At 41.1% G+C, this 12,889-nt stretch overlaps 1 protein-coding gene across 1 annotated transcript in view; it reads right to left on the bottom strand.

Moving 5' to 3' along the window:
- Positions 1-12,889, bottom strand: part of LOC134312294 (ADAMTS-like protein 1) — a 239,367-nt gene that overhangs the window by 152,201 nt on the left and 74,277 nt on the right. The window lies entirely within an intron of this gene.

Below are 12,889 nucleotides of genomic sequence, written 5' to 3'. Positions count from 1 at the left end.
CTTAGCACTAGAACTATCAAAAATTAAGCATAAAAGACAGAGAAAAAGGGCGAGAACAAAGCAAGCCTCCTGACAAAATAAAGCCTATCACTCATGTAAACAAAGAGACATGCACCAGCTAGTGGACAATTACTAAACTACTGGTCTTGGTTCACTTGTCGTGGGAACAAACGGACCAGGCATTTGGTTTTCCAGATTTTGTCAGTTAAATCCAAAATCTGTTAAATGGAGGTCCGTTAAATCGAGGTTCCACTTTATAGTGTACCTGCAGTACCACTTATATACTGAAAGTCGGCATGAGACCAATGTAAGTTAAGTCATCCTGTTCAATGTAAATTAAGCCATCTTACAGTTAAATGGTGCAATTTCATGCCCTAGTAAAAATTCAGCTCTGGCCAGTTTTTATTTCTGTGGTAGATGCCTCAGAAATAACTTAACACCACTTTAATTCTGTAATAAATAATGCAATAGTTTAATCACAAAAACAACTGCTTTATTTAATGGCCACATGATGATCTTTTTGGTCTGGATCCAGTAAGGAAAGCTGAAGAAAACTGGCAGGGCTATAGCTTCTAAAAAATGACAACTGACTTTAAGAAGCATGAATGGGAAAAGATTGCAACTATGCAGCTAACATGTCTGGGATTAATCATGCCCTGTCAAATATTTACCCAATGCCCTTTATAGACTATGAAAATATGTTAATTGTCCATCAGAGACCAAGACCACTACTTCTGTCTTCACTTCTCAAATGTACCAAAAACTGTGTGTTGTTTCCAGCATTTCATGCACATTCAAGCAGATTTTCAGGCTGTTTGCTTTACTTAACGGTTTATGTAATGTGGTCAGCGCCTGTTGTGCCATGTATCCCATTCGTATTAGAAGTCACACCAGGGAAGAGCTCGGACATGCCCCATTAACAACAGCACTCATTCTTAAAGATGCACAAACTCATGGGCCCCAGCCACAGCTGTTCTCTTTGGGCCATAAACACCCTATAATGAGGGAGGTCAAACCTAGGGCTTAGAGTTCCATGCCAAGCTAGAGATGGTGGGAACTACATGGCAGCATAGTGAAAAAAAAAGAAATCTGCCTAAAAAATATGGGCATTAGTATGAGAGCAGAAAAGTAACAAATCAAATGTGTCAAAACCCAAAAACTCAACACTGCTGAAATGTATCATTTAGTGTAACAGGGTAAAAAGGGTGTGGTTTAGGCCAACGCATGCATCCAAGAGAGAGAGTTCAAAAGTACACTTTCCACACACCTGAGAGGAAGTAATTAAACCCATGACGCAGAATTAATTTGGAAAGTAAAACAGCCAATTAATAAATACACATAACAAAGTAAAGAACAATACAATGTACAGTGGCACCTTGTAACTCGATGTACTTCATTGAGAAATTCGTACCTTTAAATTCAACGTTTCCCTTTAACTCGACGTGTGTACGACTGCCACTTTGTCCATCACCAAGTGAGATGAATCTGCTTTTGTGTGGAATTACTGTCAAATTCACTCCACATGTATCTGTGTTTAGCTAGATCTTCCTCCTGTTTCACTTTTAAACTTGTGTTATAGCTCAGGGTGCCTGAGAAATTGTAAGAATCAGCTTTTCCGAGAGAGTCTAAAACACTTATCATTAAAAAAAGCTTAACGTGACTTAATGTATTAATAGAATGACATAGAAACACTAAAATTCTCTTAATTATTACTGCTCAAAAGTTCTCTTCACTATTGAAATTCCTTGCTTGTTGTTTTAGTACAATAAGTCACGTTAAGCTTTGTGCACCGCCACACTCCATAGGAGATAACAGCACAGCCAGTGCAAAAGCGGTTTTGTCGCTTCTCATGTAGTTATTGCATGATCAAGCATCTCCATGATTAAGAAGCATAAGGAAACAATAAAGAAGTAAAGGTAGTGCAGGTTTTATTGTATTTTTAATTAATTTTTAAATGTTTAAATTGTATTTCAATGTTTTTATATTATACTTGTGTTATTTTAAGTGTCTTTAAGTGTTAAAAACTACCCCATTATTTTACATTAGCCTAATATATATGGAGTTCCACAACGGGAACACGGAACGCATTATCAGGTTTCCCATACATTTTTATAGGAAAAAATACCTTGAAACTCAACACCACTTCCAGAACCAATTGACGTCCAGTTTTAAGGTACCACTGTATAAGATACTTAAACCACTACAAAGAAAAAGGACAGTGAGTGTATAGTGCAGATTGAGAGCTGGATGCCGCAGTATGTAATGAACGTTTCTTCCAAACTCTCAGGAAGAAAGACGAGAGCTTTCTGCGCCTTCCAGGTCAAGATGCATCCCAGCTTTCTGGGAATCACCAGGTGCAAGGCAATAACACATCACATACAGGACATCAATCAGTCATGGGGCCTCAGCCACCCCTGCCCGCTAGCTCTCCAAGAAATTGCCAATAATATCTTTATGTCCATACACGGTCAGCCAATTGCACTGTTGGGGAATGGAACCCTGGATCCCAGATGTAATGGGTTAGTGTAATTTACTGCTGCACCACCCTAGCACGTGGTTTAGTTATCTCTGTATACACCGATTAGGCATAACATTATGACCACCTCCTTGTTTCTACACTCACTGTTCATTTTATCAGCTCCACTTACAATATAGAAGCACTTTGTAGTTCTACAATTACTGACTGTAGTCCATCTATTTCTCTACATACTTTGTTAGCCCCATTTCATGCTGTTCCTCAATGGTCAGGACCCCCACAGGACCACCACAGAGTAGGTATTATTTAGGTGGTGGATCATTCTCAGCACTGCAGTGACACTTACATGGTGGTGGTGTGATAGTGTGTGTTGTGCTGGTATGAGTGGATCAGACACAGCCGTGCTGATGGAGTTTTTAAACACCTCACTGTCACTGCTGGACTGAGAATAGTCCACCAACCAAAAATATCCAGCTAACAGCGACCCGTGGGCAGCCTGTGACCACTGATGAAGGTCTAGAAAATGACTGACTCAAACAGCAGCAATAGATAAGCGATCGTCTCTGACTTTACATCTACAAGGTGAACCAACTAGGTAGGAGTGTCTAATAAAGTGGACAGTGAGTGGACACAGTATTTAAAAACTCGAGCAGTGCTGCTGTGTCTGATCCACTAATACCAGCACAACACACACTAACACACCTCCACCATGTCAGTGTCACTGCAGTGCTGAGAATGATCCACCACTTAAATAATACCTACTCTGTAGTGGTCCTGTGGGGGTCCTGACCATTGAAGAACAGGGTGAAAGCAGGCTAAAAAAAAGCATGTAGAGAAACAGATGGACTACAGTCAGTAATTGTAGAACTACAAAGTGCTTCTATATGGTAAGTGGAGCTAATAAAATGGACAGTGTGTGTAGAAACCAGGAGGTGATTTTAATGTTATGGCTGATCAGTGTATATAACAATGTATATATCCCATATTGCAAAATGTATATGGATATCACTTTTGACCTCTGTATGTAGTCATTAATGGACTGTTCTTGCATTCACATTTTGGGGCACTGAAAGTAGATAGTTGGTCGTTTACTACTGAGTGTCTCTCCTTGACTTTTCAAATGTTTCACATTTTGATCTTTGGACCTTGCTAGACCTTGGACACCCAAGTTCAACACTGGTAGTCCACTCCGAGCCCTCTTAACTCTTTACCCGCATTTGCATGGCAGTCTTTGTACTCTCTGCAAGTTGGATACCGACTCTTCAACTTCCTCCACAACTACAACAATGATCTCTGCTAAATTAGGACTTCTAACCATTCAATTACTAATAAGGCATTAAAAAACATTAACAAACTGATCATCCACGAAAATCTAGACATACTTTTGGACATACCTCCACTTAAACTCATCTGCGCCTGAAGTTTATACTCATTTATCTAAGCCACGTCTCACAGGGAAAGGTGGTGGTTTAGCTGTTATTTTCCACAGTAGCTTGAAGGTCAAAAAAGCGGTCTTTCATGTTATTCTTTGGGAATACTTGGCTCTTAAAGTTTCCTCCCATACTCCTTTGCTACTGTTGCTAATCTATCGTCCTCCAACATCTTGTTTTCACTTCTTGTCTGATCTAAATGAACTGCTAACAATGGCATATTCCATCTGCTCTGCTGTTATTTTACTGGGTGACTTTAATATTCATGTTGGCACCGACTGCTCACTTTCTACTGAGTTTCTGGCAGTCCTTGAATATTTCAGTTTTACTCAGCATATTGATTTTCCTACGCATTAGCACGGTCAAATACTAGATCTGCTCTGCTCCACTGATCTGAATACTGTTTCTGGTACTGTTTCTGATGTTGGCCCCACCAACCAAAAGCTGATTAAATACCCCCAGTACTAAACCTCTTGAGAAAACTTCTATCTCTTTACACAATCTTAAGTTTATTGATCTGCAGATGTTCTTTAACTCCCTTCAGTCATCTTTTACTTCAAACCTTTATGAATTCTTCTCCCCTGATGACACGGTTTTACCTTACAATGATATTACAATAAACATACTCAATATTCATGGTCCCTGCTCCTAGAACCTCCCCATGGTTCACCCCTAGACTCAGGACCATGATGGCAAATGGAAAGAGCATTAAGTGTCTCTACAAAAACAACAAAAATTACTCATTTTTTACTCTTTAGGGAGCATGTCTGCTTGTACAGGGATGCCCTAAACACTGCCTAAGAAGTGGAGGAATGTGGAGATTAGTGTGTGACTCTCTATGCGCAAGACTGGCCTCATGCGCAAATCCATCGAAGTATGGGTGAACAAGAAGGGGTCGGTGTGAGGCAAATATATCCTAATATATAAATATAAACAAATACGCGATCAGGGACCAGCAGCAGAAAACTAATTGCCTACACTAAATTGGGAGAACCAGGGAGAAAAGTGATGGAAAGAGTTGTCGCTTCACAACTTCAGGACCTCCTTAGCAAAAATAATCAGTATGAACCCTTTCAGTTGGACTTCCATAATCTGCATTCCTATCTCACAAACAGGAAACAGTTCATCTCTATAGGTATTCACAACTCATCTACCACTAAGTGCTCAGGGAGTACCCCAAGGTTCTATCATCTGACCAGTTGTATTTATGCTATACATCTCTCTGCTAGGCCAGATCATTCATTATCATAGCCTTAAGTTTCACTCTTTATACGGCTTTACTTAAGCACTACATACAACATAGTTTCATCTCAGTCACTAACCATGTGCATTACTGACTTAAAACAGTGGTTAACTAATAATTTCTTTAACTCAACACTGACAAAACTGAAATCTGGCCCAAAAGTGCTGGTTTCTCATTTCTCCAGTCTCACAGTATACGTGGATGGTGAACCTGTTAAACCTGTTCAAGAAATTAAAAACCTTGGCTTCATTTTTAACTCACCACTGTCATTTGAGCCACACATTAAGTCTATTACTAGGACTGCATTTTATTACTTGAGCAACATTACACGCCTTTGCCCTCTGCTCAGCGATGATGATGATGCCAAAATGTTGGTAAATGCCGTCATTTTCCCGCCTGCAACTCCCTTTTAATGGTCTTCTAGCTAAACTACTGAACCAGCTACAATGCATTTAAAATTTAGCAGCCAGAGTCCTGATAAACTACTGAATCAGCTACAACGCATTCAAAACTCAGCAACCAGAGTCCAGCTAAACTACTGAACCAGCTACAATGCATTTAAAATTTAGCAGCCAGAGTCCTGCTAAACTACTGAATCAGCTACAATGCATTCAAAATTCAGCAGCCAGAGTCCTTGTTTTACTAAGTGCTTTGCTCACATCAGCCTCACTGGCTACCAATATCCTCTGGTATCAAGTATAAACTTATCCTGCTTACTTTCAATGCCCTTCATGGGCTCGCTTCTATAGATCATAGTGAGCTCCTTCATCCTTACTGTCCCTCCCACTCTCTTAGATCCTCTGACAGCGGACTTCTGTTTGTCCCACTAACCAGACTTGCATCAGCGGGTGGCAGGTCTCTCATTTCTTACTTCAAAGCTCATTACTGCTCACTATTCTTCTTCTCCAAGTCTTAGTTTTTTTCTTCTCCACTATTATTGTTTTGCCTCAAATGTACAGCTTGGGTATGTGAAAGACGCTTTATAAATAGAACTTTAGAAAAGCGATAGGTAGGATTACTATTCTAAATTGTCCAAAGGCATAAGTGTTTTTGTGCCTAGTAATTTTAGAGGAAACTGAATCCATTTAGGAACAATAAGTGGAGAAAAATAAATAAATAGACTTTCGTCACTGCTTCTGTTGAAAAGTTAGCCAAGTGAGAAGTCTGTGACTAAATCTCCTGTCATTCATGCCCCTGCAATGAACCCTCTTTAAGAGACTGGGCCTCTTTAACATTTTATACATTCCACAGAACATGGTAGGAGATTAATTTAATATACATATATAGGTTAATATATAATATACATATCCAATTACCCAATTGCATTATGCTTCCTCTCTACTAATGCCAATCCCCACCCTGATGGAGGAGAGCAAGATTGACACACGCCCCCTTCGACATGTGTACAGTAGTCGACTGCATCTTTTCACCTGCACGAGGAGAGTTCATATGTGGATCAGCTTTGTGTACACAGAGCCACACCCTTATCAACACATTATCCCACGACTCTGTGCAGGCACCATCAATCAGCCAGCAGGAGGTCATAATTGCCTCAGTTATGAGGAATCCTCTGTCCGGCTCCTACACTGTATGATCATTGTTTGTGTAGGCGCCCAGCCCAACCAGATGGCAGAGCTGAGTTTCAAACCGACGAGTTCTAAAATGTCAGCTCTGGTGTGCTAGCGTGTTTTACCGCTGCGCCACCTGAGCACTTCACAAGCTTGTTTTTAAACTGTTGGCCTGAATATAAAGTTGTCCAACACCCACAAGGCTTTCCACATGATTTTGGAGTGTTTCTGTGGGAATTTATGCACTCGTGCTGGATATGAAAGGCCTGTCTTTCAAGCAAAATTCTGATTTATTACAAAGATGTTTAATAGGGTTTATAAAACAGATAGTTCTGGTCCTAAAATCTGATTGGCTGAGCCGCGTTCGAAGCCGTTGTAAAATCCCCGATAAACGCACACCTATGACCACCTCACATCATTCCATATTAATACGCCACTGAAAAGAAAAAGTAAATGTTATGTTCGCCCTCATGTTGCCTAGCAACACTGTTAACGGACTACGTGATTTCGTGGAAGAACAACCTTACCCATGATAAAATCGCAGTAACGCATGGCCTCTCGTGGCTTATTGCTTTATTAGGCTAGGGCTTCGTGCAGGCCCTTCTTCTTTAATTGCGAAACAGGCTAACAATAAACAAAATTACACTTAGGCTTGAACATTTTATACATCTGGGATAATCATGCTGGATAATTATCACTTAAAGTTAATAAAAAAAATGTGTAATTAAACTTACTATTTGACATTGTGCTTTTCCCTTGTGTAACATTATGTTTTGTTTTAAAAAAACTGAAATCCACGCTCAGGTGGCACAGCGGTATGATGCGCTAGCACACCAGAGCTGACATCCCAATCTTGTCAGTTTAAATCTCAGCTTTGCCACCCCGCAGACTGGGCGCCTACACAAACAACGATTGGCTTGTTGTTTAAAGGGCGGGGGGTTGCCGGAGGGGAGTCCTCATAACTAATGCAATTATGACCTCTGCTGGCTGATTGATGGCGCCTGCACAGAGACGGATAATGTGATCAGGGTGTAGCTCTCCGTATACAAAGTGGTCCACATATGAAGCTGCCTTGTGCAGGTAAAAAAAGATGCTGTCGTGTCGGAGGGGGTGTGTGTTAGTCACGGCTCTCCTCGATCAGGAGTGGAGGTCAAAATCAGTAAAGAGGAAGCATAATGCAATCGGGTAAATAGATACGACTAAATTGGGGGGAAAATTGGGGGAAAAATGCATGAAATTAAGCAAATGTTGGAAAAATGTCCAACCTGAATCTGGGGGAATTTATCAAAATCAACAAGTGACAGCATTCCAGAAGTTCTTTGTAAAATAAATTGTACCTGGCAACCCGATGTTGAGCACTGTACAAGCAAGACAGTCATAAATAATCTGCTAAATCAGTGAGTAAATACATTTGCTTTGATAACCTAATTTCAGGACATTTTTTTAAAGGCCATAGATAATAATCCTAAAATGGTTGCCCATAAAAGTGTCTAGTAAACTTTGTAGTTTATCCACATCACACTGCAACATCAATCACTGTTTTTATCCTCAAAAAGGCTGCAGAATGAAACCTGGCTGAACTGAAGCCTAACAGAGCACAGCGGCCAAGTCTTCTCCTGAGTGTTTAAGACAAATTTATCAAATTCCCTTCTTAACGTCTTGCTAAAGAAAACCAACCGTCTGTTAAAGTCAGTTGTCAAGGGGCCTGAACTCCCACAGGGGCCAGACGTTAAGTGCTGGCAGGAATCTCTTCTCTAAAGTCAACAATGCTCACCATGGAAGATTGGGTTTTTCTGATGTGCTTCTTTTATGTCATCATTATGAACATACTGATAATTAATTATGCAATAGTATAATATTTAATTATGCTATATTTAAGCTGTAAATATTTTGGCAGGTAAATAAATTTTAATTTAGGTCTACTGTGGGGTGCTTGGGTGGTGCAGCAGTAAAACATGATAGCCCACCAGTGTGAGATCTCCAGCTCTAGAGGTCAAATCTTAGCTCTTCTATCAGCCAGCCAGGCACCTTCACAAACGCACAAATGGCTGTGTGTCTGTAGGGAGAGTTGCTTGTCACTGCAGATGCAGACACTGATGACCTGTTGAGGTGCCTGCAAGGGAGACAGCTGATAATGGATGGCAATGTGTGGCTCTCCATACGCGATGCTGTGCTCTGTGAGACCCCACCCTTAGAAGGTGTCAGAAGGGGCCCTCCTTGACCTAGGGTGAAGGTGGCAGTGGTAACAAGAAGAGATAGAGAGAGCTCTAACTGGAAATTCTCAGGCAGTGATCATCATTTGGGGAGATGATGAAAAGTAAATGAATTAAATGACACATTAAATCTGATTAAAAAGCTACTGAGCCATAACAAGTAATTTCAGGATTAATAAATGTGGGCCAGTCTTCAAATTTCAGTTTGCTAGTTGCCATGTCAAGATTCGTGTCTCTGCCATGTGTGTGCTTTGCTACGGATCATATAAACAATTCGTCTCATTGGCAATGCTTTGAAAAGGTCCAGTGGCAAACAACAGTAACAACAGCAAGAACCACAGGTCAACGAGGCATATCAGTGGCAAGGTAAACGGCACCGCCTTACTTCAGGAGAAACAATGGCACTGCCAGAACAAAAGCGGTTTTGCTCATATCATGTGATCAGCCTAACATAGCAGTTGTACTTAAGAAAGTCCCAACAGTTAAAAAAAAGATGTAACTGCATGTTACCTATTCCAAATGAGTTATTTCATTCTGAAATTTTAAGGTCAGTTTTATATTTCTGTTTATGCATTTTCTCCCCTTTTTCTCTCTTTTTAGCGTGTCCAATTGCCCGATTGCGTCATGCTTCCTCTCCACCAATGTGATCCTTGCTCTGATTGAGGAGAATGAAGCTAACCCACACCCCCTCCAACATGTGGGCAGCAGCGGTATGCATTTTGTCACCTACACTTTGATGAGTGCAATGTGGATCAGCACTGTGTACGGAGAGACACACCCTGACAGCACTCTTATCCTGTCTCTGTGCAGGCGGCCTCAATCAGCCAGCAGAGGTCGTAATTGCATTAGTTATAAGAGAGCGACCCGATCCGGCTTTAATATCCCACCCCTATCTGAACAACAGGCCAATCGTTGTTCATGTGGCTGCTCAGCCCAGCCGGCAGGCAGAGCTAAGACTCGATACGATGTATTCAAGATCCCAGCTCTGGTTCCAGCATGTGTTTTTACCGCTGTGTCACCTGAGCAGTGCTATTTTAGGGTCAGTTTTGACCAGACATAGATGAATATGAAAAGACTGTGAAGACTATGAAATGAACTTTGCCAGAATCTGGCCAGTACTGGTTTAGAATCAGCACCAACACCTGATCAGTGATAAACGTCTGTAAGTACACCAACTTAGTGATGGGTCACGACTCTAAAACCCTAAGTGAGAAAGTGGTGCATGTACATGGGTGTGAAAGCATGCGTGTAACAGAAAGGGTGGGCCATGTGCCCCGTTTTTGCAGCATGATTGGATTTCAAAGAGCAAGTGACGTGAAGCGATCCCATCCTACATTAGGCTCTAAGTAGAACATAATCAGCAACAATAACACTAACCTGATATTATAATCAGTCATTGATGATGGAAGGTGCCAGCTACGAGGCCAGGGGAAACGAAAATATAGTCTACACCTTCCGAATGCAAGCTTAACCAGCGCTTCTGTTTCACGCTTTGCTTCCTTAGATTAATACGATTTCTTGAAGTGTTTTGATAACGACTTGCTGTTTTTCCGTCTGGATGAAATAAAAGAGGAAATGGTATTTGGCTAATCTCTTTAAGGGATCAGTGCAAGGTTTCTCATAATGCATAAAAGCCGATCATTTTTGTTCTGGTTCTTTTTTTTATTTTAAGCCCATTGAGTTTTTATTCACTATAGATTTTATCATTCCTAGCTTGGATCGTATTTCTAGGGGAAAATTTCGGTCACACCACTGTTCTCCACACCCATGCTGTGCAAAGACGCATTACAATACCATCTCACAATCACTGTTTACATACAATGGGCTATTTAGGGCAAAGGTACAAAGCCTGCCTAAAATATCTAGAGTATGTAGAGTTGAAAAAAATCAAGGACACCAAAGATTAAAGCAATGATGAAGGGATACACCGATCAGGCATAACATTATGACCACCTTTCTAACATCGTGTTGGTCCCTTTTTTGCTGCCCCATACGCAACAAACTATGATGCACTGTGTATTCTGACACCTTTCTATCAGAACCAGCATTAACTTCAGCTATTTGAGCTACAGTAGCTCATCTGTTGGATTAGACCAAACAAGCCAGCCTTCGCTCCCCACGTGCATCAATGAGCCTTGGTCGCCCATTACCCTGTCGCTGGTTTACCACTGTTCCTCACTTGGACCACTTTTGATAGATACTGACCACTGCAGACCGGGAACACCCCACAAAAGCTGCAGTTTTGGAGATGCTCTGACCAAGTCGTCTAGCCATCACAATTTGGCCCTTGTCAAACTCGCTCAAATCCTTACGCTCGCCCATTTTTCCTGCTTCTAACACATCAACTTCGAGGATAAAATGTTCACTTGCTGCCTAATATATCCCACCCACTAACAGGTGCCGTGATGAAGAGATAATCAGTGTTATTCACTTCACCTGTCAGTGGTCATAATGTTATGCCTAGTTGGTGTATGTCTTAAGGAAATAACAGGATTTTGACTGGTTTAAATCAACGTTACATCTTTTACTGTAAAATTTTGCTGAATGCAATTCGCCAGAGGAAGAAGCAGCATAGCCCAAAAGTGACTAGCTAATAAAATTAAAAGGGACACATTTCATCACTTTCTCTAATGTCTAACATGTTTATGTTCTTTTTTACATATTCTTGGATGTCATACCTGTTCAGGCTTTTCTTGGCTAAATATAAAAAGATTAATAAGCCACTAAGTAAGCCGAGATCCTAAAATAACAGGATCTGTTCACTAAAGCAGTATTGTACGTCATCAGTGGGTCTATTGAAGTTGATTTACTTTGGATTACTGTGCTAATGACAGCACAAAAATGCAAATAACATCCAAACTATGAATTTTAATGGTGGCTAACATATGAGGATGTGTGAGTTATATAATGTTCATCGGCAGTTTTAAAAGAGCAATGACTATTAACACTTTGACTATTGATGAATGCAATGACTATTAACACTACTGATATAATTGTATTAAGAGAGGGTATACAGTACACAGACTAGATACAGTGTATCACAAAAGTGAGTACACCCCTCACATTTCTGCAAATATTTCATTATATCTTTTCATGAGACAACACTATAGACATGAAACTTGGATATAACTTAGAGTAGTCAGTGTACAGCTTGTATAGCAGTGTAGATTTACTGTCTTCTGAAAATAACTCAACACACAGCCATTAATGTCTAAATAGCTGGCAACATAAGTGAGTACACCCCACAGTGAACATGTCCAAATTGTGCCCAAATGTGTCGTTGTCCCTCCCTGGTGTCATGTGTCAAGGTCCCAGGTGTAAATGGGGAGCAGGGCTGTTAAATTTGGTGTTTTGGGTACAATTCTCTCATACTGGCCACTGGATATTCAACATGGCACCTCATGGCAAAGAACTCTCTGAGGATGTGAGAAATAGAATTGTTGCTCTCCACAAAGATGGCCTGGGCTATAAGAAAATTGCTAACACCCTGAAACTGAGCTACAGCATGGTGGCCAAGATCATACAGCGGTTTTCCAGGACAGGTTCCACTCGGAACAGGCTTCGCCAGGGTCGACCAAAGAAGTTGAGTCCACGTGTTCGGCGTCATATCCAGAGGTTGGCTTTAAAAAATAGACACATGAGTGCTGCCAGCATTGCTGCAGAGGTTGAAGACTTGGGAGGTCAGCCTGTCAGTGCTCAGACCATACGCCGCACACTGCATCAACTCGGTCTGCATGGTCGTCATCCCAGAAGGAAGCTGACGCACAAGAAAGCCAGCAAACAGTTTGCTGAAAACAAGCAGTCCAAGAACATGGATTACTGGAATGCCCTGTGGTCTGACGAGACCAAGATAAACTTGTTTGGCTCAGATGGTGTCCAGCATGTGTGGCGGCGCCCTGGTGAGAAGTACCAAGACAACTGTATCTTGCCTACAGTCAAGCATGGTGGTGGTAGCATCA

The sequence above is a fragment of the Trichomycterus rosablanca genome, chromosome 4 (genome assembly GCF_030014385.1).
Source record: "Trichomycterus rosablanca isolate fTriRos1 chromosome 4, fTriRos1.hap1, whole genome shotgun sequence".
NCBI classification, from domain to species: Eukaryota; Metazoa; Chordata; class Actinopteri; order Siluriformes; family Trichomycteridae; genus Trichomycterus; species Trichomycterus rosablanca.
This window is presented reverse-complemented; position numbering and strand designations above follow the sequence as displayed.